This window comes from Poecilia reticulata, linkage group LG10 (genome assembly GCF_000633615.1).
Source record: "Poecilia reticulata strain Guanapo linkage group LG10, Guppy_female_1.0+MT, whole genome shotgun sequence".
NCBI lineage: Eukaryota > Metazoa > Chordata > Actinopteri > Cyprinodontiformes > Poeciliidae > Poecilia > Poecilia reticulata.
The window spans coordinates 22,708,143-22,733,282 of record NC_024340.1 but is presented as its reverse complement, the minus strand read 5'-3'; the positions used below and the strand labels follow the sequence as shown (position 1 = coordinate 22,733,282).

The window sequence follows — 25,140 nt, the reverse complement described above, 5'->3', positions numbered from 1 at the left end:
TATATATATATATAAAGGGAGCAAATTCAAGACCAGAAAGAAGTGGAGGTAGCAAAAGAAAATCAACTAAAATTGAAAATAATTGCAAAAACCTTAATACATAGCATGAACTTTGTGGTAAGTGCTGTACACAAACAACAAACAAGTAAAAAAAATAATAATTTGGATTACGCAACATGGCCTCATTGAAAAGCTAAAAGTACAAGGTTGTTAATTAAAAAAAAAAAGAATTTATCTCTTTGGGCAAAAAGAAAGTCAAAATAGTTATAGCGGTCCAGTAAATATTGTGTTTACTGGTACTGTACACTGCCAGACTAAATACACGCATTGCATTTAAAACGAGTGTATGTAAATGTACTGCATACAAACTTGTGCTAAGAAGTTTTGTCTTAGGTGATGTCAGAAAGTGAGAATAAAAGTTTTTCTTTTCACATAGAGCACATAATGCTTGGTTTTAGTTGCACTTGTATTTATATATTATTATTTATTTATGTTACTGCTTATGAGAGGTGGAACCAAGACATTGGACTGTAAGTATTGAGTCAAAGCCCAAGCGAAAGTCATGCAAGCTAAACTGTATAAGATATGCAAATCTCAAATCGAGTCAAGTCCTAAGGTTTAATTATAAGACACTTTGTGAAATACACAATTTAGTCTGAATGATAATTATGTTAAAAATTTTAAATGATTTTAAAAGGTGTTTCTGTTTGTCAGAATACCCAGCAACTTTAAGTGAACTTCAAAATTATTTGAAAATTAGTTCTGGTGTTTATTTTGCCTCCCAAAAAATAAAAAAAATAATAAATATTCAGCAAATTTAGAAAGTAACGATCGATAGTGAAATAAATTCACGGATTTATTTTAAAATAATTACTTCAATATGAATCATCTCCAGTGGCAAAAATCTAACAATCTTATACGACACTGAAGAATCATAATCATTGCTCTCTTTTAAGAATATTTTGTGATGCATCCATCCCTCCATACAACGGCCACACATTCATGGCAGTTGTGACAACCCAAACTGAATACAGCTGCTGGCATCACATGCATCACTGTTTGCAATTAAATACCCATCAGACACACCAGTTTCTATCTAGATCTAAAATCTTAAAATGTCTAAAAATTACAGCGCAGACCTACTGTATCCTGCATAGTAGCCAATCAGTAATTTGGATGATGGCAGGTGCATTTTTTCCCTTTTTTTTTTTAACTTTGCGCACATCTTCCTGATAGCACTCTCAGCTTTCCTCTACCGCTGTGGAGTCTTTGCTGTCACCGTAGGATGCAGATAAAAAAAAAAAAAAACACATCAAATGCAGCATGTTTTGTCCCTCTTGTTGCTGCATGCTCTTGCTGCTGCATGCTGCAGCACCAAGAGGGGGATATTGGCAAATGGCAGGGGGCACTCAGCGGGCTGGATGGAGCACCTGGTATGGTTCCATTGTTGCGCGCCCGGCATGTTTCTTTGTAAAACCCTTTCATTGGGTGTGAGATATCAAGTCTTTTAAAAACAAAGAGTTCAAGTCAAATAGAAGTCAAAAATCATTGGCGTAAAATTTCTAGTCAAGTCCAAAGTCCTTTATGAAATCAAGTTAAACAGAAATCATAAAAGTTTTGGCACAAATTTGTTTGTAATTCACATATTTTTAGGGGATATGTTGAAAAATTCGATGGCACAAGCAGTGCCACTTTGAGATCCCCCGTATTGCTCATATGCCATTTAAATTTAAGCAAATGCTACAGAAACTTGTATCATTGGCCTTTATAACAATCTTAGAGTTGTGCGGTGGTGAGCAGATGCTCTTACTGTACTAAAAAAAAAAAAACAACTCTTCTCCTATAATCCAAATGCTTGAAGTAGCCCACCTGGCAGGGATCTTGGCTTTGTTTTCAATTTTCTCAAGCTAATGATTATTTGACCATTTGGGGGCACTCATAGATTGTGTACTTAAGGTTAAACTGACAACCCAAGATGGTGAGGGAAACAATAGGTTTGAAATGGCTTACACAGTCATTATGATGCAGTATAATACATTTCACGATTTACCTATTGTATTCTTCATTTTGCTACTCAGAGAAAGGGTCTAGCTTATGCCTAGCTCTACCAGTCAATGGACAGGTTGACAGTTCAACACAGAACTAGCGCACATACCAAATGACACATTTTTCGAGAGCTGTAGGCTCTCTGAAAGTCCTAACATGCATTTTGGGGCTGAGAAAAGAATTAGAGTACCTACAAAAATCATATGTATAAAAGGAGAGCATACAAACTCCATAGACCCTGGTTACACTTTGAAGCAAAACTGTAACAACTTAAAATCATCCATGCATAACAAGTCTCCTAAACTCAAAAGGCAAATATTTTGCCTGCACACAACTGACAACTTAAAGATACTATAAATAACAAGCACTTTCTAATTTTATCATCTCATAATTTTAGTTGTAATAAAAACCAAAGATAGTTTCTAAATCAAAATAGTATTTCGGAGTCTACAAGAAGAGTTTCAAAGAGTTGTTTCAAAAGGGATTTTTAAGTCACAATGTACAGTTACTGTTAGTCTGCAGTGATTTTAGGCTTACCACTTGTGGTTTTTTAAAATATTATTTTATGTAGAAAATACATAGAAATCTGTGAAAAAGCAACCAAAGAAAAATTAAACAAACAAACAAAAAAAAAAAAACCACAAAAGAAAAATACCTTTCTTGCCTCAAGGTGCAAGAAAGGTATTTACGGATCTTACGGATGTTTTAGTCCAGTACCTTCAAATGTACTTCATGGCTAAGCTTACAGTTCCTTTAATAAAAAATTTTGAGCCAAAGAAAAAAAAAAAATACACAAAGAAAGTAAGTTTTCAAATTTTGTCTTTGATGAGGACAATAACGCTCCAGAGGTTAAAGCTGTTCACAGAAGAGGAGACAGCAAAAATAGCCATGTCACATTTTTGTACAACAGCAACGGCTGACAACCCATTGGCCTTGGTGTCTTTTATGCTGTTAAGCCCAGAGAGAACTATCAGATATTAACACCCCATATCTTTGAGTTTTTGTGGCTGTCATGCCCCGAGGACACTTGTATGTACATTTCTTTTTGTCCTGTGGTGCGATCTTTCTGTCAGTTGTTTTGGCCCTCTTGCACACACACACACACGCCCGCACACGCACACATATGAAGACACACAGAAAAATACAAACAAAGAGCTAAGATACTGTGTATGTGTCAGACTTCTTCTGTTTGTGTAGTATTTTATCTGTTGTCGACATGTCTTAGCAGAGCCAGGGAACAACGTGTGGAGACAGACATTTTGATCCAAATAAAGAAAATTCAAGCTGTTATGTATATGTGTGTGTGAGAGTGAAACACAGTTGCTTTTTATATAATCAATGTGTGAAGGCACCAGTACCAATCTCTATGATAATTTACTTTTCAGCATGAGCACAGACAGCAACACTGATACAATTCATTTCCTCTTTATTAACTGGTTCAGAAATATGGGGCCAAGGAGAGGTGCACACTAGAGTCTATCAGAATTGGGAATCAGAGTTTTCTTTAATGATGGAAGATTATTTTTCATGCAGAGTGAACAATTTTGGGAACAATGTGAACCTTTTGTGGACTTTTGAATATTACATGAGGCCCTGATTCAGAGTACCAGAAATAAAAAACAAGTGGAATTGTTAAGCGCTGCAAAGGTATTTGTATTGTACTTGAACCTTTTCTAATTTTGTCAAAGCCTCTTGTCTGCTTCCCTGATTAATACGCTTTGTGTTAAACCTGCCTGTTTAGGATGTTTTAATAAGTTAGTGGTAGTGCTGTCTTTATTTAGTTTTGGATGATAGACTGAGCAGAGCTTTGTGACCTGTTCAAAACTTTGTGCATTGATTTGAACCAAACCTTACTTCAGACTTCTCCATAACATCATTCCTGACCTGTTTTCTGTCCTAACTTCAAAAAGTTGTTTGTTCATTTATATTCTCTACTTCTGCAAGGTGCTGCAAATCTCCTAGGCCATCATATAGCATCTTTCTATACTGACAAGTACACACTACTGACCTTTGAGTACTAATCAGGTGACTTCATAAAGCTAATTAGTGCACTAGATTTCACTGAGGTATATTAGAGTAAAGAAGGTTAAATGCAAACTCATGCCACACTTAACATTTTTATTGGTAAAACCATATATCATTTTTCATGCACTTCAAAAATATGCATTTCTTTGTGTTGGTCCATCACTTAAACCCCTTTAAAATGCAGTGGCATCTGGGAATGTCAGGTGAAAAAAAAAGTGAAAAAAGTTTAGTGGGGATGAATACTTCTGCAAGGTGCTGGTAAATCTTTTGCAAAGTTTCAAGCTAATTTATAGTTTGCATTCCTTGTTTGAGTTTCCCGTTGTGACTTCCAGAGTCAAATCCAGTCAATCACCATGACATTCAATTCACTCGACTTGATGACTTGCCATTTTTATCTAGAACCCATGTCCCTTTTATTTGTCCTCATACACGTCTCTTCCTCTCTCTGCGCTGACATTACTAATTATTTCAAACTATCAGGTAGGCAGTTTCTATTTCAATTAAATCTCCTCTTCCCTGCTGACCTTGGGGTGGAAAACAGCGCTGCTCTCTCAGCCCCGAATATTCCCCCGAGCCGTTATGGGTGCCATTTAAGATTTAAACTCAATTTGAGCTTGACTTCAGTGAACACACAGCAAGACAGAAGTGTGATCAGTGTATATATTCCAGTGACATACTTAATGTGATAATTGAGAGTGGTCAAATTGAAGCTTCCAGGCATAACTGGCTGCTTTAACACACCCTAGGGTAGCAGGAAAAGACAGATTTACAACCATTCTGCTAATCTAGCTGTCTAGCATGGGCAATGAATCTTAATGTTCTGATGCCGAGATGACATATTTGGTAATGGTACATAAATTATCAGGATGGTATGAATTTTACAATGACGTGCAAACAACAAAATGTACCCACAATGAAATTTGAGACTTGTGCAGCAAAAAGAGATGGAAGAAGCAGAGGGGACCTTGTACGTAAGAAAACAATTACATGATATTGACAGCTTTTGCAATCACTGGCTCCCCTGCCAGACTCAATGAGGTGCCAATCAACTGAGTGTCTCTGCCTCATGTTGCCTCTTTCATTTTAGAGTCAGAGGAGATTCTGCTGTAGTGAATCATCAGTCAATAGCCCAGAGTTGATGGTTAATGCTGATTGATGACATTCAATACACCTCATCTCTCCATCTCCAAGCCTGCAAAGCACACTCACCACACTCTAAAAAAGCAGTTGAATAGCAAAATCGATGATATCTCAATTTTATTGTTACCAGGTAAGAGTGGACACGTCTTTGGCAGATAGCGCTTGGTGTTCTGAACTAACTTCAAGTCCGTATATTGTCTGAAGACTTGATCTGTTTTCCAGAAATGACTCGTTCATCAAATGCATCAAAAAGGTCACTCATGATTGATTTCAGCCGTAATTAAAGTGATTATTAAAACAAATGGCCAAACTCTACATCATTCCTCTTCATCGTCCCATGAAATAAAATGAATTAATGTGTCATTCAGAGAACAACATTAGGCAGCGTTCGAAGAATGACTTACCTGTAATTACAGTGATACAATCAAATGTGACATCTCTATCACCACCTTCCTCTTCCCTTTCCCTTCACCTGTGGTGACTTGTTCATGCCCAGAATAATATACAAAGATCACCCCTCAAGCGTGAAGAAGATAATTTCTGTGGAAGCATCTTAATGTGAATTTAAGTGTAACATGACAATGGCAACCTGCAACAGGAACTTTCTAACCCAGAAATGTCAAGCGGTGGGAGGAAAGCGGAAAGAATATACGTAAGATATTGAACTGACTGGGGGTGTCACCTTTAGAAATGGAATAATTTTCTCTTCCTCTTTCCATCTTTATCTCCTTCCTGTCTGTTTCCATCTTGTTTTTTCTCTCTCTCATCACAGCTTTCCGTTTTGGAGCTCATCTCTTTGTATCTCAAGCACAGTGGCTGGAGAAATTTCCAGGTATACTCCATCAGTGAAAGTCTATCGGAGTGGTCATGGTAATGTCACTTTCATTTTTATATACCAAGACGCACACTATGCTAATGTAAATAAGTTTAGAAGCAGTTCTTAAGCTTAATTCATTTCTCAATTGTATGACCGTCCGTCCATCAGGGCAGCACCAAAGAATGCCCTCTCCCCAGACACTTCGGCCAGCTCCTCTGGTGGGAGCCCAAGGCGTTACCAGGCCAGTAGAGACACATAGTCTGCCCAGCATGTCTTTGGTCTCCGACTGGGTCTCCTCCCAGTCGGACGTCCCTGGAATATTTCACCACGGAGGCATTCAGGAGGCTTCCTAACCCGACGCCACCAAACATCTCTCCATGTTGAGAAGCAGCAACTCCACTCAGTCCCTCCCGGATGACCAAGCATCTCACCCTCTGTCTAAGAGAGAGTGAAGACACCCTGGGGAGAAAAATCATTTTACAACCCCCAGACATTGCCTGGGGGTTGTAAAATGGCCAGGTATTTACAACCTGGGGACTTGTTTAGCCTTATTAAAGATTCACCTTTTACTCTGATCTACTGCGCCATGCTTTGGAGAAGGGCCATTCTTGTCTTTGTTGTCTACCCAAGACAAAAGCATTCTGGGAGTGAAGCAGAAGACACATTCTGTGTCTGCTGATAATGGTTTTCTTTGTCAAAGTTTTGCTTTACATCTCTTCTATTTCTTTACCTACCACAGACTCAACAGCTTTCATGGTATTGCATATCTTTTAGATTAAAAAAAGACTTCAAAGACTTATTCTGGTTTTTTGTTCATCTATGATTCATAAAGGCCTTTAAAACCCAAGGTGCGACAATTACATTTATACTCAATAACATGGTCCAAAGGTTATTATGTTTTATTTTGATCTGAAGCATTAGTCAGTTTCATTAACAAACATATTGAGGGCACCTTTATTCAGGACATTGCAGGTTAAGTTGCCCTTCTTTGCCTGAAAAGTAAAACAGAATGACAGAGATAAATCCAAGAGATCCAAAGGGAATAGACGTTTAAAAACTGCTTTCTTAAAACACTTTCCCATCAGAAGCAATAATCAAAAATTTGAAATGCAGCAAAAAATAAATCACAAGTATTATGCATTATTGACAAAACTCGCTTTCTGTTCCTTATTCTGTCTGCACTTCACAGTGAACACAACAAAGGATTTTAAACTCCACTGCAAGGAGAAGAAAGGGTATTAATTTTTCAAACTAAAAACTGTAAACTGAAAATACCTGTGAAGTGGATAATTCTGTCTGGGGGAGACACATATTTTCCCCTTCCGTGTGTCAACAGAACTTCTTTTGAGGTGTACAGTGATGTCTGCATGCTCCTGATAAGTCACTTATTCTCAGCAAAGAGTAATTTGCAAAATGCAGACGGTTGTACACAGAGTCCCCATATTGTTAATTAAATCATTCCGTCTTTGATGTTTTTTTCTGGTTTTCTTTTTGTTTTTTTTTAATGGGAAAATAACAAAATTAAATGAAATGCTGTCTTCTGTCCTGAAAAGAATGATCCGGGGATGCTACATCAACCATTGAGGCTGAAATACTGTAAATAAATTCAATTAACCGTGAATAAAAGTGAATGACTTCCCAATAAAGAGAAAGGTATTTCATTTCTAGCTGTCATAACACTGACATGTGGGGGAAGATGTACAGTAAATTATTCACTGTTATTTACGCCTTATATTGCCAAACAGTTATGAATCCCATATGATAAGGTTTCAAGCATATGTGTGTATGATTTTTTTTTTCTGCCATTATAAAGTTATTATTAAAACTATATGCAACATTATTCAGGCAGAGCTGGAATTGGATTCTTGGACAGTCGCTGTATAGTTTAAACAGGATGCTCACATTCCCAAGACAGTTTTATGTATTCACAGAGTTGAGCCAAAACAAATTCACTGAAGCTAATTTAAAACATAAGGAATTCTACCGGAGCTACTCCTGGGTACATATGGCCAGCCCACTAAATGGAAAAGAAACATGCTAGGTTCCCATGATTCACATTTGACTACACCAAAAACCAGAGGTAGAAATAGATGAAATTGTGTAACATTCAAAAATATATTGTTACTTACATACATAAACACATGTCGGAAACATATTTGAGCGAATGTCAAATGTGCAGTGATGGGAATAAAGGCACAAATAAACAACGCTGCTAATGCCATTACTTTTGTCTGTAACCGATAATCAAACTTATTGCCTTTCTCATCATTACAATGTTGTTTCCATTACTGACAATAAAAGGCAGCGCGTTAATTTACTTCAGTACACAGAAGATTGAAGCAATCTTCATTTGACCAGGAGGTAAGGAGGGAGGGAGAATCACATGTCTGCATAAGTTGTCATAAACCAATCAGAGGCAGACTTGGGTGAGTGTCCACACGCAAGCAGTGATGCACAGTGATCACAAATAAACAAAGCAGATAGACAGAGCTGCGGCTTGAGAGAGCCCAGACAATCTCAGACAGCATTCTTAGCTGCAAGTACAGACGTCATTTTTGTCTCGAAGAGATTAAAGGCACAAATCTATAAGTGAAAAGCAATTTATGCCCCAGTAGCAACAATGTTCTTTATATTAGCTACAGTCAACTTAAATCTCACGAAGCATCTCACAATGTCACATGCGTCAACAAAACAAGTCACCAAGAACGATTGTGTTGATGCTACCAGGCGCAGTCTAAACCCAGGTGGAGCTAATATACTGTAAACTCGGGGAGCGAAGCAGATGGGGCGACGCTGTTCAAGCGGTGTGACTGTCATTTCACTGATATAATACAGCCACAAAATTAGTACGCAGACATTCCTGTTTGTTAATAACATCTATTAATTATCTATTTATTCATTTAGTTTCATGTCAAACAATATACTCTAAAATTCTACAGAAGATCTAAAATGATTTTAACACATATTCTAATAGTTACGTTCCCCGGTCCGGTCATGCTACATTACTTTTTAAGAGTAACTTACCCAACACTGCAAATATGTGCTTTCTATGACAAACCTTCTGTATGTGAAAGATGTGTGTTTATACTAACAGTAAAATTTCACATTTAGAGCACACCCAGAAGACTTTCACCCAGTTTACTACATCCTGTAATCCTGCCATGAGAAACACATGTGGAAAACCGTCACACAAAGGAAAGTTAATCCAGATGTGAGGAACATGCTTTGTCTCCCCCCTTTTTGTACTTTTTAACTGATATCAAGAACTATCTGTATGCTTCCACTGTTAAAACTGAATTAAAGGGTTATAGTTGAGATCTCTTTAAGATTTTCACTTATGTCTTTGACCATGCTCATGCATCACTTGCATATTAATGTGTAGAACCTGAACTTCTTAGCCAGCTTATTTATTCCTGCTGTTCTTTTTGGTCATACAAGCTGATAACAAAGATGTCTGAATTCAGATATTTTTGTGTTTTTACTGTGGAAAAAGCAAAACAAAGATAATTTGCCCATTAGGACAATGTCCACTTAACTGATTCATGATTTACTCTTGTAATTTACAGACAACATCTGGGGTGTTATTTCAGCTATATTTAACTCTGTGATGTTCAGAGAACAAAGTTAGAGGGGACTGCATTAAGCTGCAACTTTATTCCTTGTTTGCCGTTGCTGTGTGGGGAAAAACTTTAACTCCCTGCCTTCATCACACTCCCACACAGAGACAAGAGAATGTAGGTGCCTTTAAGGTGGCTGGAGAACAATCCTTTAGTTTATACTGTTGCATTTAACGGGAAAAAGGGAGGTGCTTTATCCTTACAGTAAGCAAAGAGGCATATAGTATTTAATCACACATTGTGTGTGGGGGTGTGTGTGTGCGCGTGTGTGCGTGTGAGTGTGTTCAGCTGTCTGAACCACACACAAAAAAAACGTACACTCAATGATAAACCACAACACACCCGTCATCACAGTATTACCATGAAGGGTACATTTCACTATTCATTTCTCCACAGAGAAGCTCAAGTTTGGTCCAAAGGTTTGTCAATTTAATACTTTTGTACAGAACTAAATAATGAAGAGCGACATTTAATGTTGTTAGGGAGAACTACACCCCAATTTTGTTATGTGTGTTTCTTTCAATAAGGGAATGAATAAAAACGCAACTTTCTTCACCTCAAATACTAATTTGATAAAGATTAATGTCTGTTTATATGCAACTTTTGCACTCAATCACAAACGTGTCAGTGTAAAGGTTAAGCAATAAAAGAAGATTATTTTCTAGAGACCAACAAAAAAACACAAAAACAAACACTAATTAGCTACCTCGTTTTAATATGCTCCTGCCAAAACAGCAGTCTTGTTCAAACCTATGATGCCATCTGTTTTTACTTAGTCAATAACTTGCCAGCGTATGTTGAGATAATTACATGACGACCTTTGCTCTAATCAATCCAGAAACACCTTGTGTCCAAAGAGTAATGTTTGCAACCCAAATGGGGGAGATAGTACAAGTAGGGTCAAGCTGATTAAAAAGAATATCACCTCCGAGATGTTAATGGCAGCCTGGTAAATGAAACACCTATTTTTAATTCAAACTCTTTTATTATTTCCAAGGCAAGCCTGTGAAAAAAGAACAGGCCCAAATGTACATCTGCGTCATACAGTTCAGTTTTCTGATTTGTGAAATATCACAATTAACAAAAAATAAATAAATAAATAGATTGTCTTGCTCTGAATCCATAAGTATGACTGTTTTTTTAAACAAATTATTATTCAGCTGAGACAAATTTATTGATGCTTTTACCTAGCAAAAGCATCAATAAATACACTCTTGTTTTTTTTTTTTCAGGATGAACTTGCAGTTAGCTCTATCCATCTCCCCATCAACTTTGAGCAATTATTATTGTACCTGCTATAAAAAGAAGCCTTTCCACAAAATTATACTGCTGCCAGTATGTTTTATAAACATATGGACTCTGTTTAGTAGGTGGGTCATTTAGGATGAAAGCGGGTTCCACAGTATTTTATTAAGGCTTATCGAGTTATAAGGGGTTCAGTACATATGCGGGTCATACTGTAAAAGTTTTTTTTTTTTTTTTAAACATGATTCTCTTTCCAGTGCACGCCTATGAGACAAATGTTAGAAAAAGTAAATAAAAAGTTCTCACTTATTTCAGAAAATGAAACTTGCATCTTTCATGGTATTCTATTTTTTTTAGCTGTTCTTGTATGTGCTGCTCTGTTAATAAAAATGTAATTAATTCAAATGCAATGAATATTTTGGCAAAGCGCAATATTTTGTCATTGTACATGAGCCAGGATGATATAAAATCTCCAAAGTGTGTTATTTGCTTTTCTCCACCAGTAGAGGGCATATGATCTCCCAGAGTATCTTATATCCATCTTTTGCCCTATTTGAAACATTCTAAAAAACATTTCTAATGCTAATTGTATCAGATTTTTACCAAGAAATACAATATAACTACACTCTCAAGAAAACTGTGTAAATCCCAACCGTCCATGAAATACACAATGGCTCCTTTTACTGAACATCACATAAAATACTCCTAATGTCTGTCCTCCTTTCTTTCTCGCCTTGTATGTTTTATTCCTTCTTTGTCCACGAAGTTCACACAATTGGAACAGTTACAGGCCATACTGCAGGTATGGTATCAATTTTGCTCTCCATGTGACAGCCACCACCTTTACCCGCATCGCTCTAACCAAGAAGTTCAATGGCACAAGTGCTTCAGGTGAGGTTCATTTATTTTGGCTATCTCAGTGAGATCACAGAGGTGTGAGGCACCTGCTTAAACAGTACGTCCTGCGTCTGTCTAGCCACAGATGTCCAAAGGAAACCTGACAGCGTGGCCCCAAAGACAGGCCAGAGATTAATGATTTGTGACAGCTTCAATGAGCCAGGATATGAACAGTCGTCCTGCAGCCCTTACATAAGTAGAAACAGCTGTTGTTTCAGCAGAGTCTTTGATTTTATTTTATTTTTTTATACTGTGGCTTGAAGGGAGAGGGGACTCGTGTCACACAAAAACAGCATGGACAACTTTAGCTTGTATGGAGAGTAGGCAAAATGTTTTGATGAATTCCATTTTTCTTTACTTCTTGAAATACTGGTGTATTAAAGATCTCAATAAAGCCAAATAACTGTATTTATTTTGTTTGTGTTGGTTGCTTTGGAGAAGCTTGACAGTGCCCACAGTGTAATTATAACACAGTGAATTATGTGTGGAAGCAATTCTGCTGCTCTGACTAAGTTGTGATTAGCACGGGGCATGAATGGAGCTAGATTAAACCCAGTTGGAAAGGGGGGGGGGAAAAGTGAGGAACTGCAATTAGATACAACATTATTCCCTTTCTTTCTCGTTCTGAGAACACTGCTTCGTTCTGCCACTGTAAGATTTAGATTTTGTCTCATTGTCATGAAAGCTTTATTTTGAGACCTGGTGAATGTATGGAGCACGACAACCCACTTTGTTTCAGCAGGACAAAAGAAACGTGCGTCTTGAAAAAGCCTGCCTGCCATTTCTAAGCCTTTTATTTCTGGATCACTACAAAGAGCCAAATAGTCTCAAGGTTGCTTTGTATCCCAGGTACAAATGCCATCCTTTTGATGGGCCATAATTTAGTTTGTTACATCACAATTTCTGTTATGAGCTATTGTCAAAAGCTTTACGGCAATTATTTTTATTCAAATAATCATAAAAAAAACCGTAGCATTATTTAATTTGAATTCAGCCAATTTCACAACGATGCAACGTGCTATGAAAACGGTGTGCTGATTCAATAGTAAAGCTGCTTTAATTCTTTTCCTATTCATCACATTTGTAGGATGTCATTGTGTTTGCATGTCTGCATGCACTCTCCTTGCTTAGGATTCAGCAGATGGAACCATGGGATGGAGGTTATCAGCCATTCCATTCCCCTCTGGACTGTAATTCGTTGTCGACAATGTGCTATGGACCCTAAAGGCCTGCCATCTGCTTGCTTTCGCTCCTTCCAAAGGTGAGAAAATACAAACCTCCACCTGGTTGTTGTTTTAGCAATGCTTGGTACCAAGAGCTGTGGTCCCAATGGCAGTTTGTTTGCATCTGTACATAAGTATTTTGAACTGTCAATGGCTGAAATATAATCACCGGTCTAATCAGAAGCTAAACCCCACATCGTCACTGACGAGAGGATAATCATACTGAATGTTCAATAAGGATTTTAAACAAGTATTCATGTTTCTGTTTTTTTTTTTCCTTCCCTTCATTCAATTCCAAATCTACAAATGCAATCTGTTTAATTTTACCATTGAATAGAATGAAGTCAAATAAAGTTGGATAAGAATTAGGAGAAGCTCCTCCGCACCCCTTTAAACGTGGAGTCCAAACATGAATGCTTTTGGGTTTTCTATCCTTTTGATCACAATATTTTAGCATGCATTGTTTTATCTCTATGACCTTTTAAGGTTCAGAAGCTTGAAAAAAATGAAAAAACAAACAAAAAAAAACAAAACAGAAAGCAATTCATGAAATGCACTTGTAATTACATGAGGGAGTGTGTGAATGTCTTTATACTAGTCAAAAAAATTCTGAAATTGCTGGATAAAATTACTACATTTTCATAAGTGCAAGGAACACTTAAATTTAGTAACCCTGCAAATCCTGCTGTCTAATCCTCAATTATAATGCGTCACGCATTGTCTACTCATTGGTGAAAAACAATCTCCCGAAAAAAAAAAGAAAAAGTTTTCAGTGTGTGAGAGCGTTTTTTTGTGATTTATCAATTTGTTGAGTGATTGTGTTCTGACAAGCAAGCCGTCCTTAATGCCCCATTTTCGAAAGCTAAAGTACACAAGAATGTACCAGTGAATGGTGCAGAACAGACAGTGTTGTGGATACTTAGGCTTGAGAATTGACTTCAACTAAATAAAATAAGTAATAATGACTTAAGTATCATAAACAGTCAATTTCACACAATTAGAATAGACCAAAAAATATAGACTCCTTGAGTTAAGTGATTAATGTTGTTTCCATTGTCTATACTAGTAAGAGATTGTCTTGAAGCTGCACAGTTCACATTGATTTATTACAAATAGTTTTGGTATGTGCCAATAAAAGGAAGTGACAGACTAGAACTTTTACAGAAATAAAGCTATTCTGTTAAAGGAGCACTTTCATGAAAATTTGTTCATGTTTGCTGCAACATCAAAATAATGACTAGATGAACGTTTCTTAAATTGAACTTTGTATAAAATGACTCCAGGTCATTTTATACAAATGACTGTCATACCTCCAGATTGCTATTAAGCAGGCATTTTAAAGATTTTTTTTATCCACATCTTAATTCTCGCATTGCATCGCACTTCACTCTTTATTTTGCAATTTATCAACGTTTTATATGAAAATTTAGTAAATGCCTTCCAAAAAACTCTTCCAAAACAAATCTTCCAAAAGAAACAAATGCCTTATGATAAGCGAAGACAATTTGAGAACAGGGCGTTTCTGTGAATCCCAACAATGAAAAGAGAATGATAGATATGCAAAGTAAAAACATTTCTTGTTTAATTCATAAATTTTACATTACATTTTATTAAGCTTTTATACTAGTTTAGTAGTAGAATATTTTTATTTTTAATTGGACAATTATTAATCTTAGGTGCTTAGCGAATTGTTAGCGATTTAACATGTTTTTTAGAACACTGAGAAATACAATAATATTAAGTGATTGTCTGTAGGCTCAGCAATGATGTTTAGCCCTTCTGGATGGATGGAAGGACAGATGTAGAATGCAGAGAGGGGACTTAAAAACACATGGTGTCCCAACGGTCCCTTTGTGCTTAGATATTGAGCTCTTATGCCCAGCTTCCTGTAAAAGACTCTATACATCATTACATTGATCTAGTCAGAAAGATTTAAGCCTTAGCTCAGAGACAGAAATCTTGTTTCAAGGTCAGCTAGCGGGAGGCAAAAGTCAAGGGTCACCTGTCTCCTCTCACCTGAAATTGATGTATCCCTCTGCTCAACTCCCCTCGGTCCCAGGAGATCCCTATTCTGCTGACCAGTTAAACCCGTTTGAGCCATAGAAATCCACAGGATTTCTATTGGCCTTGTCTGCCGCTGTGCAGGACAGCAATGGTACCACTCAGCAGCGTGAATCAATATACATACAACATAAGCGCAGCATGTAGCTGCTGATGTAGCCAATGCAGCTGTCCAAAGTTTGTCCAGAGGACCAAAGTTCATTTCATGGAAAACTTGGAGCAATTCATCATGAGATAGATTATTCTAAGAAACTTTGACTCTGCATGGAGACGTGGATTCCTCAGGAGGCAGAATCTCATTACACTAAATCACTCACTCCCTTGATGCAAAGATAGGAGGGTTGGTGAACTCCGTTGCCATATAGTATGAATCAGAGCTGCTAAGTATAGTGCATGCAGTCCATAGACAGTGTGGACAGAAGGTATCCCTGGGGCTCTCTGAGAAACGCTACATATGAAATGGAGCGGCAAACTGTCTCTCTTTTGAAATGGGGCATTATGTATGCATGCAAGGATGTTTGTTAAAATCCCTTGTCTGCTGTCAGGCTTCACCTCCTCTCTTCTTTGCGCCGAGAAGGAAACGTAAGCTGTTTACAAATACAGTATGACAGGTTGGATACTGCTAACCTAAGTTTTCATGTCAAAACCTGTCAGTGACATTTAACAAGAAGAAAAAGCATGTCAGACCAAAAGTGCTTCCAGATAAAACGACCAAAGCGGCTGAATTGTGCAGGAAAACAGCTCTGCAGCCTCTGACACACTTATCTGCTTATATTGAAATGCAGACAGTGCTGTACGCATTGAAAAGCCAGAATTGTATAGTTTTTAATGCTGTACAATAATTAGAAAGTATTCCAGTCTCTTTTGAGGAATAATAATTTGTTAGTTTTCTTAAAGCTACACAGATGGCACTTTTTTGTTCACCTGTGGCTGAATATATAAGTGAAATAAAAGAGGTTTTGGGCTGTTCTGAGTTTAGTTGCAAAAAAAACATACTTTTTAAAGGCAGTGTGCAGTCATGAAGCTGTGTTATTATTCTCCATGATTGCTGAACCATAAGAGAAATGCACATACACAGAGACACAAACAGACACACATGTGGCAAGTCTGTGCTGTACTGAGGCTTCACAGCATCAACACGGAAATCAAACAAGATCAGAGCCGGGAGACATCAGATACTGAGGTCACGGTAATCCCACAGTTTGGTGCACTGAGCAATCGTTCCCTAAGCTGTGTTCATTTATATACATATACACACAATTAGGGGAGAAAGTAGAACCCCAAAAGCAATGGGGCAACTGAGACAATTTGGAGCAAGAATTGAAGTCTGTATCCAGCATTAGCTATTTTAGCACCATTATTTAGGCAACATTTAGCCGTTAGATCCTTCCTATTTGAGATATTATTGAATTACCCAAATTAAATGAATAATTCATACAGTAATTTTATTTGTTGAATTGCAAAACCTTGTCTTAAAATTGCAGATAACATAGACACCAAATATTAAAGCTCAAATTTCCTTCCGTTTTAAAGCCACAAGGCCTTAAAACCCTTCAAATATAAAACATACATGACAAATTAAAATGATCTTGTCCATTGTCTTTTTGTGCACATTTTTCTTATACAAACTTGTACAGATGTATTTGTAGAGTTTGGGTGAAATGTCTGCCATTTCACCCAAACGTCTGACACCCAAGCTGTAAGTGTGTTACTTGCAAACTGTTACTTGCAACAGTTTGCAAGTAACTGTTGCAAATAACATGCAACAGTTACTTTAGCATAGTTTGTGTGAACTCTAACAAGTAAACTTGGGCCAATTATGTGTAGAAAAAGTAGTTTTTCAGTTGCTTTTAACTACGCTCATTATTTTCATAAAAAAATAAAGTGGGCTATTTGGGTAAAACAGTTGCTGGTAGAAATGGGATTGCTGATGCTCTTGGTGCATAAACTTGCATAATTCTGAATGGTAAAAGATTTTTTTCTCTTTTGAACTTCTGTTTTTTTCGCTCCATCATTGATTGAGTTACAGGCAGCCTGAGCTAGCCACTGAGCTCTTTTAATCTTCTGGGTCAAATGTCAGTTGCTTGGGTCTCTGAGACAATGTTTTTCCTGACTGCCTCTTCACTTTGACAATCGGAGCATAAATCTCCCTCGCTTGAACTCACCTTCAAGCTGCAGAATTTGCTGCCGCTACTTTTGCATTGGGCGACTTTTCTGTCTTGCAATGAGGCCCAAGTTAGGCATTGCACAGGTCACATCTTTGCTCTTCAGAAAGTTTTGGCTGCATTACCAGCTGTTCTGTGCTCATCGTTTTTCCTTAAAGCAGCAGCATGCAACTTTTATTTTAAAAAAACAACAAGTTTTTTTACATATTCATTACAACTATTACTATGTCATGACGGTATAATATGATACAGATAATCTGTGAAAAAAATTACGCTCCTCGGGTTGGATTCTACGGAGCCCTCCAGGGGACACGGGGATTTTTTTTTCTTTTGCGTTCCCTCGCAATACTTTTGCATCCCCTCGCAAAAAGTTTTGTGTTCCCTCGCAATAATCTATTCATCAGTTCATGCGGCATAATTGAATACTGAGCCTTTCTTACGGTGGCCGCCGTAATTTCTGCTTTAATACAAGCTTATGTGCGGTTTTTCCATGGACTATTGAGTTATTATTGCGGGGTAATAAGTCATCTAATTGTGTCTATTGTGTTTGTCTGAATGAGGGCTCCTTTCAGTGCCGTTCCATCTGAGCCTTAACAGACATAAACATGCAGTAAATAAATCTATTTTCAATCAGTTTTCTGCACCAAAGAGTTAATAATAATAAACACGTTTTCAATGAGGCTCTATAGGAGCCATATGAATTAAATAATTATTGATATGACAGAAGCAGCGGCTTTGACACCTGGTGGTGGGCGTGTCATAGGAAGGTTACTGGCTGCTGGCTCTGTGTGCATGAGGAAGCGGGTGAGCGGGGTGGTCAGTCCTCGCAAAGTTTGGAGCATGATAAGAAAAATGTAATAAATTGATAATTATGACAGAACAAAGAATAGGTTTGGAGTTGATTGATACACGGATAGATGAGATTCTCCGAGTTAACCCAGTGAGCCCCTCTACCACTATTAGTTTGCTGTGATTTATAATAATAAAATGTGATTATTATTATTAACACTTTGGTGCAAAAAACTGATTGAAAATCGATTCATTTACTGCATGTTTATGCCTGTTAAGGCTAAGATGGAACGGCACTGAAAGCAGCCATTTAAACCATTCAGACACGAACACAACAGAGACACAATCAGATGACTGATTACCCCACGATAATAACTCAATAGTCCATGGAAAAACCTTATAAGCTTGTATTAAAGCAGAAAGTACGGCGGCCACCGTAAAAATGGCTTACAGTATTCAATTATGCCGCATGAACTGATCAGTAGATCATTGTGAGCGAACGCAAAACCTTTTGCGAGGGGACGCAAAAGTATTGCGAAGGAACGCAAAAGTATTGCGAGGGAACGCAAAAGAAAAAAAAATCCCCATGTCCCCTGGAGGGCTCCGTAGGATTCTCATACCAAACAGTTACGACATGGTGACAGTTTTAACACAAATGTAACAAAAACATATTTTAGTAAAAGTTATATATTACATTAACACATGGAAATTAAACTATCAGAAGGTGAACCTGAACACAGATGAAAAGGAAAAGCTATAAAACTATTTATCTATGCCCTTTAAAGCTTGCCGATGTCTCAGTCAAACGGCACAAAACACGAGCAAAATGGTTTGAGCACAGAAGACAGGATTTGTTCCGTTTTAGTCGAGCACAGCTACATTTTTAATAGAAAAAAAGAACTAAAAACACTCAGCTGGTGACAATATTGATGTTTCTTAAAAGGAAAAAAAAACTCACTTAACTACATTTTACTTTCCATTAGACTTATCTTAACTCAAAGCAATTGTTACACAGTCATTTGCTTTTATTACACTACCATTTTACTTATTTATAATTTCGCTAACTTTATTTCCCTTTGCATTAGTTTTCCTTGCCAGCAGTCTCTTTGAGGTTTTAATAAACAGACACAAATTTAAAAAGATTAACTCATCTGCCTCTGATAAGAATGAAACAGTAAGAGTACGATGGGCTTTGTTTTAGTTTTTTTTTTCTTTCTTTTTAACCCTGTTCATGTTAATGTATTAGGAACCAGAAAAGAATATATAGATATATTTGATTAGATATTTTTTTCATCCCCATTGTCACTTGCCTTTGCTGTTTTATGTCTTAGTGGTCTTTTTTAAAAAGGAAGGAGTCCCTAGTTGTAGAAAAATCCATCATAACCTGAGCTGTAAGATCAAAAGCTGTTGTTCTCCCAGCACTGGAAAAACACCAATGAAAAGTCAGTGAACAAATGAAAACAGGAGATCCTGATCCCAGCTGCACACAGAAATTATTATTACTTATGGTAAGAACCAGGTTTGACACACAGTTACTCAGTGGGAAGCTCAGGAGGGCAAAGTGTATTAGGGAGTGATCTGAATGCACCTGGTCTGTGGGTGTAGTACAGCTTGGAACTTGTTAAAAGGTGCCGGTCAAGTTATGTCAGATTTTAACAGTGATTCACATGGATTGGCCTCGCCGGCGTCCTGAAGGCCCATAAAGCCTGATTCATCACCCCTATCACTTGCAGAGGGCACGCAGAAGGCAGGGAAAGAGCAGCTCTTAGGTATGCTAAAGTCATCCATGATGGGATCTGTCAACTCTGCAAATGGCTCCCTCTCGCCCTGCTGCCTTGCACATTTCATCAGCTGAAGGAGTCAATGACAGAAAGTCTATTGAACTCTGACTGTCTCTACATACAAATTATTTCCTTCTGCTGAGAAACATTTGTGTTATAAGAGAGCTTGATTATCAGCCAAATGCGAGTCTGGCGTGATATTAACAAACAGATTTGAAATAGGTAACACTTATCAACATTTGCCAGGGGTATTCCTGTTTAGCAGTTAGGCTCTTCTATTTTACATTCCCTCTGGTAATCAACATCGTATTGGGAAATTCTGTTTGTTGCCCGACCGCTGACAACCCTTGAGAATGAAAAATACAATTTAATAATTTGCTGCTGCAGACAAATCTTCAGGCACAGCAGGATCTGTGAGCAGAAAACAACGGGTGGGCTTTGGAGGCATTATGGATGCTACTGGATCATCATTTGAGTGACAGATAACAAGCTCAGATGCCCATAGAAATTTTTGCGTCATAGATTTAGAGTGTTAAATTCAAGTGAACAGATCTGTTTATTCATATAATTAGCRCATTAAAACACTTTGTAAATTTAGACTGGGTTGATTGAAACTGTGCACATCATTATGAAGAGATTTTAAAGCTTCCTTTTAAATGAATTAAAAAATGTGTTTTGCTTATTTTTTTTATTTTATAAATGTAATAATGGGTTGTCATGTCCCTTAAAAAGCCATTTTCTTTCAAGATTTAAACTGGAGATACTCAGATCTGTGTTGCAAGACTGTTTGCAGCTGATAGGAAATCCCCCGAAGGTTGAAAAGCCTGAGGATTTCTGTTTTCCTATAAAGTCTTCCTCTGTTTTTCTGTGGTACGAAATGGAGTATTGGTGTGCGGAAGGAGGCATACCAGCTGCTGCGCTGCCTCCTTACATTTTGTTTCCCTCCACTAGTCCAATTTCATATTGATGAGCTCTGCAGCAATTCAAATTGCATGTCTTCTTTAAACATTAAACCAGCAAAGAGAGGAATCACAGCCAGAGCTCACATTCTGCCACAGTTGAAAATTGCAAATGCTATTGCTCTGAAGGTAGAATCAGAAAAGGGGCAACCTGTAGTTCCACAGTTCAGACTTTTTCACCTATTGAGAACAGAGTTTGTCTTATGTGTATTACCATGGCACAGTGGGGTGAAAATGCAGCCCCTCTGCGTGGATCCTTTGTAATTCAGTTGCTGCCGAAGATCAATAGGAATACAAAATTGTGATTTCACCTTCTGTTTCAGTATAAAATTGCAGCTTTCTCTTGAGCTGTCATCACTGTGTATTTGTACGTTCCCTTGCAAAAGTGTTAATGCAAGTTGAGGCTCTGCCCGTTATGTCGTGAAACAACCACAATCATCAATGCATTGTTTTGGAAATTTGTGTAATAGACCAATGCAAAGTAGTGCAGAACTGTGAAGTGGAAGTACAACAATATGTTTTTTTATTTACAAATAAAAATCAGAAAAGTGTGGTGTACATATGTATTTAGCCCTCATTACTCATTTACCGCTAAATAAAATCCAGACCAATTAATTGCTGCAAACAGTTTATTAAATATGACATAGAGGTGGCCTGTTTTTAATTTAATCTCAGTATAACTACAGTAGCTTTGTGAAGTCCTCAGAGGATTTTTAGAAAACATTACTAAACAAATAGCATCATGAAAACCAAAGGACACCCTGTAAAGGACAGGTATCTAACCGTGCTGAACTTGATGGGATACTTTTAATCAGTAGGACAGAAATGCAGGTTGGATTTGATGGGGCAATGGATGGAGCTATACACGATATTCCTCAAAGAACAGGAGCCAAAAGCTGCAAAAACGACTGGAGGCACCTGCCAGCAAGACGTCAACTAAACATACAGTCAGCACTGAAATGACATGGCTTAAATCAAAGCATGTTTGTGTGTTAGAATGGCCTGTATGCCAAAATCTAATTGCCAATTTTTTTTTTAGAAAACTTAAATGTTTAACAGATACATCCAGTTTAATTGAAATTGATTTTCATTCTACTTTTCAAAATTAGTGAAACTCTCTCTTTAGAAAGTACAAGGACAGCAAAAAAAAAAAAAAAGCTTCTACCCAGTGTCAATTTATAAGACTGTCAATGCAACACTGTTCATAATTTTATTTGTAGAATATTTGAAAACTATAATTTTCCATCCACTTCACAATTATGCTCTACTTTGTGTTGGTATACTTTGCGTTTCTCAAAGAGTGAAAAATATTCAAGGGTTACCAATACTTTTGCAAGGCAACGTTTTGCTTTTCCATCCTAATTGTATGATATTTTTTTCCAAAGTGAGAATTTTTTTGTTCTTTTTTCAAGAGCTCGTGACACTGACTTGTTTTTCCAATATTATAAATCAACAATACGCTGAGAATAAGCATGTCAAGTGGATTATCAATTATATCAAACCATAATATCTAGCTGAAAAAAAGTGAACATCTCAAAGCTTTTGGATTTAGGGATGAACTGTCTATTCTTTGGCTGAATCAGGAGCAGATTTTGTCAAGTCTTTTTAGATGAGGTAAATTGGTGAAATAACTAAATTGCTAAGGTCTTTTTCCCCCCATCCTTAGCTGTTGAAACTCTCATTCTGGATGCTCCCAAGGAAGCTGCTTAAAAATGATAATCCAAGGGAGGAAAGCAGAATCTCCACTGACTTGCCTCAAGCATCCTTTCAACCCTATTAAGAAATATTAAGCAGCCTTCCAAAGAAACCTAAACTCAGGCCTTAAACTCCGTATGCTCTGCCTCCTGCATCCCTTCAGCAGCCTCATCCTTTCTGGATGAGCAATCAACATAGCAGAAAAAAAAAGAAAATATCCAAGAGCCAGTCAAATTAGTATTTACAAGTTGTTGTTTTTACAATGTTTCACACCGTTTTTTTTTCCCCCAATGTGTTTTTTTTTCCATTGTTCTGACTTCCTTGTGTTTCTTTCAGGAATTGCACAAGCTTGACAGAATTCAAAGATATTATCTTGACCTGAATGAAGATATTGCTCTTTRGTTTCTCACCCTGCCATACCAAATCTCAAGAGAGCGCCACAGAAAAAAAATGCTCTGCCTGGCTTGCAGCTGCGCAACACATGTAAGACAGCCCTGGGCAAGCTGTGGGTCTAGGTTACCAGGTTAGAATATACTGCAGACAGAAGGTTTACATTTCCAGTAAGCTTTATTGTTTGGTAGCTGCAAACCTCCTCCTCCTCTCTTCCTTCTATTTGAATTTTTTATTTTTTTTGTCATGTTGATATAAAATTTTAGATYACAAATTAAACCATAATTTATATTTCATACTAAGGGCACATCTAGGTGATGTTTTTCTGGATAATTAATTTTTGTTTTTACAAATTAAGAAAGATTCATCTCACCAACAGTGTTTTACAAAGTATTTAATCAGTGTGGCGTGTTCATATCAGATTTGACTGGTCTTTATATTGCAGTTTTTATGCTTTTCTAATTGCCAGACAGTATGCCAAAACACCTCCCCTCTTGTATTAAAAAATAAATTAAAATTAAACTTCAATTGTGTGTTAAAGAATCTCTGTTGAGTGTAGAATTATGCAGCTCAGGTTGAAATACTCGGATTTTGAATCAAATGCATTAAAGTGATTAAAAATGTTGCTTGCTATGTAGAATCCCATTAACAAAGGTTTCACAAGAAGAAAAATCAGCAAAAATAAAAAATGTGGAAGGATCTAATGCACTCTTTTTGATACCACAACGTGCCTCCTTTGGGAATGCGCCCCACACTTTCAGAACCGCTGCTTTAAAATGATTGTCTGTGGTTCTGTATGAGTTACTATGAACACACATGAAAGTGTGAGGTCGCATTTCATCAGGGTGTTTTGTTTACCGGCTTGCATCTCTTTTAGTTTAAAAGATCAAACCTTCAGTAAAACAAGCTTCACTGCTACCTGGAGGCTTGTTATGTGGATTTTAGAATGTGATCCGATGCGCTAAAAACTTTGAATTTCTCTGAGCTTGGACAGAAAGAGCTCCCAAAACAGTACGCAGGAAAAAATAAAACTAAAAGGTGCTGTCCAGAGCCATATGGTCAGCCATATTTTTTTTTCCTGAATGGGCACACTGCTTTGTCAATACCAATCATGACTGAGATCTTTACACCAAATGCAGTGTTTAACAACTCTTTTAAAGATGGTCTCTCTTGTGTYGTATATACGTCAATTTGTCTGGTGATTTGTTTGTTGGCTAGCTGAGCTGGTATCACCTAACTCATTCAGGTAGCCAGATTGTTGGTGTGAGTTTTACACAGACTGAAAGGGAGAGCATGAGAAAGACGCGATGCGGCGCAATCATACTTGCCCTGCATCCACTGATTGTGTAATGGAAAAAGTGGTGTGCAAAGCATAAGTCTCATGAGAAAACAAGGAAAGATGAGAAAATAAGTGGGTCAAGCAAAAGCTGTGAGGGGCAGGAAAGTGAAGAGGACCCCCCCCCCACCTAAAATCAATGCACATCTCCTGGCTTGCTTTGGTGGGATATCGAACAACAGAAAAGTGTACCATGGTGGTAAATGACGGGCTAAAAGCTGTAGGTGTCCTGCTTGACTTTGATTATCCCGTTCCCAAGGCATTGTTCGTCATCATATCTTGTGAGATAAGTATCCTAATAGCCATGTGTTTTTTTTTTTTTGCTGCTACAGTAAATGTTAGCCAAATTGTTAGACATTACACCTTTTTGTCTCTTGAGATCGCTTGCATCTTCTGGTGTTAAAGGGGGTAATTGTTTCTGTCAAAGGCAGTGCCGACTGGATATCACAGCAATTATCAGATATATATATATATATATATATAAAACAAAAAAATAGCAGCAAACAAGCATATCTAGATAATGTATAATTATAACCTCTGAATGACCTGAATGAATTGTAATTTTCACATTTTGATTTATCTTTATCTCAACTGAGCAGAGAATGAAGACTGTTACACCCTGAACAATCACAAACATAATTTGTATTTCACACAATCATTCTAAATGCTGCTTAAACTGTGGATTTTATGTAGAAGCTAATGGCCTATGAACTCACATCTGCCAATATAATTGTAGACAGAATCATTTTCTTTCCTTTTTTTTTTCTTAAACCTTTTGTGTTTAACTGCGTTAAAGTTACACTATTCAACAGGTGTCCYGTTGTGCAGCACCAAATGGAAAAACTTCTAAAAGCTTGGAGACAGATCCTTATTGATGTGTTTTTGTCATGAGCCAACCTGGGGGGTGAGATCCCCTTCTGTGCTCAACTGTGAAGGTTAACACAATTAAGCCCA

At 37.3% G+C, this 25,140-nt stretch overlaps 1 protein-coding gene and 1 long non-coding RNA gene across 6 annotated transcripts in view; one reads left to right on the top strand and one right to left on the bottom strand.

The window, feature by feature from the left end:
- pcdh11 (protocadherin 11) overlaps positions 1-25,140 on the bottom strand; it is a 163,932-nt gene that overhangs the window by 12,260 nt on the left and 126,532 nt on the right. The window lies entirely within an intron of this gene.
- Positions 12,791-25,140, top strand: part of LOC103471393 (uncharacterized) — a 43,272-nt gene continuing 30,922 nt past the window's right edge. Inside the window, exons 1-2 of one of the 2 annotated variants that reach the window (XR_534632.1) lie at positions 12,791-12,832; positions 12,919-13,048. This is a non-coding gene — a long non-coding RNA (uncharacterized LOC103471393). The remainder of the gene's footprint in view (positions 12,833-12,918; positions 13,049-25,140) is intronic. The other variant, XR_001776999.1, reaches the window with a different exon arrangement.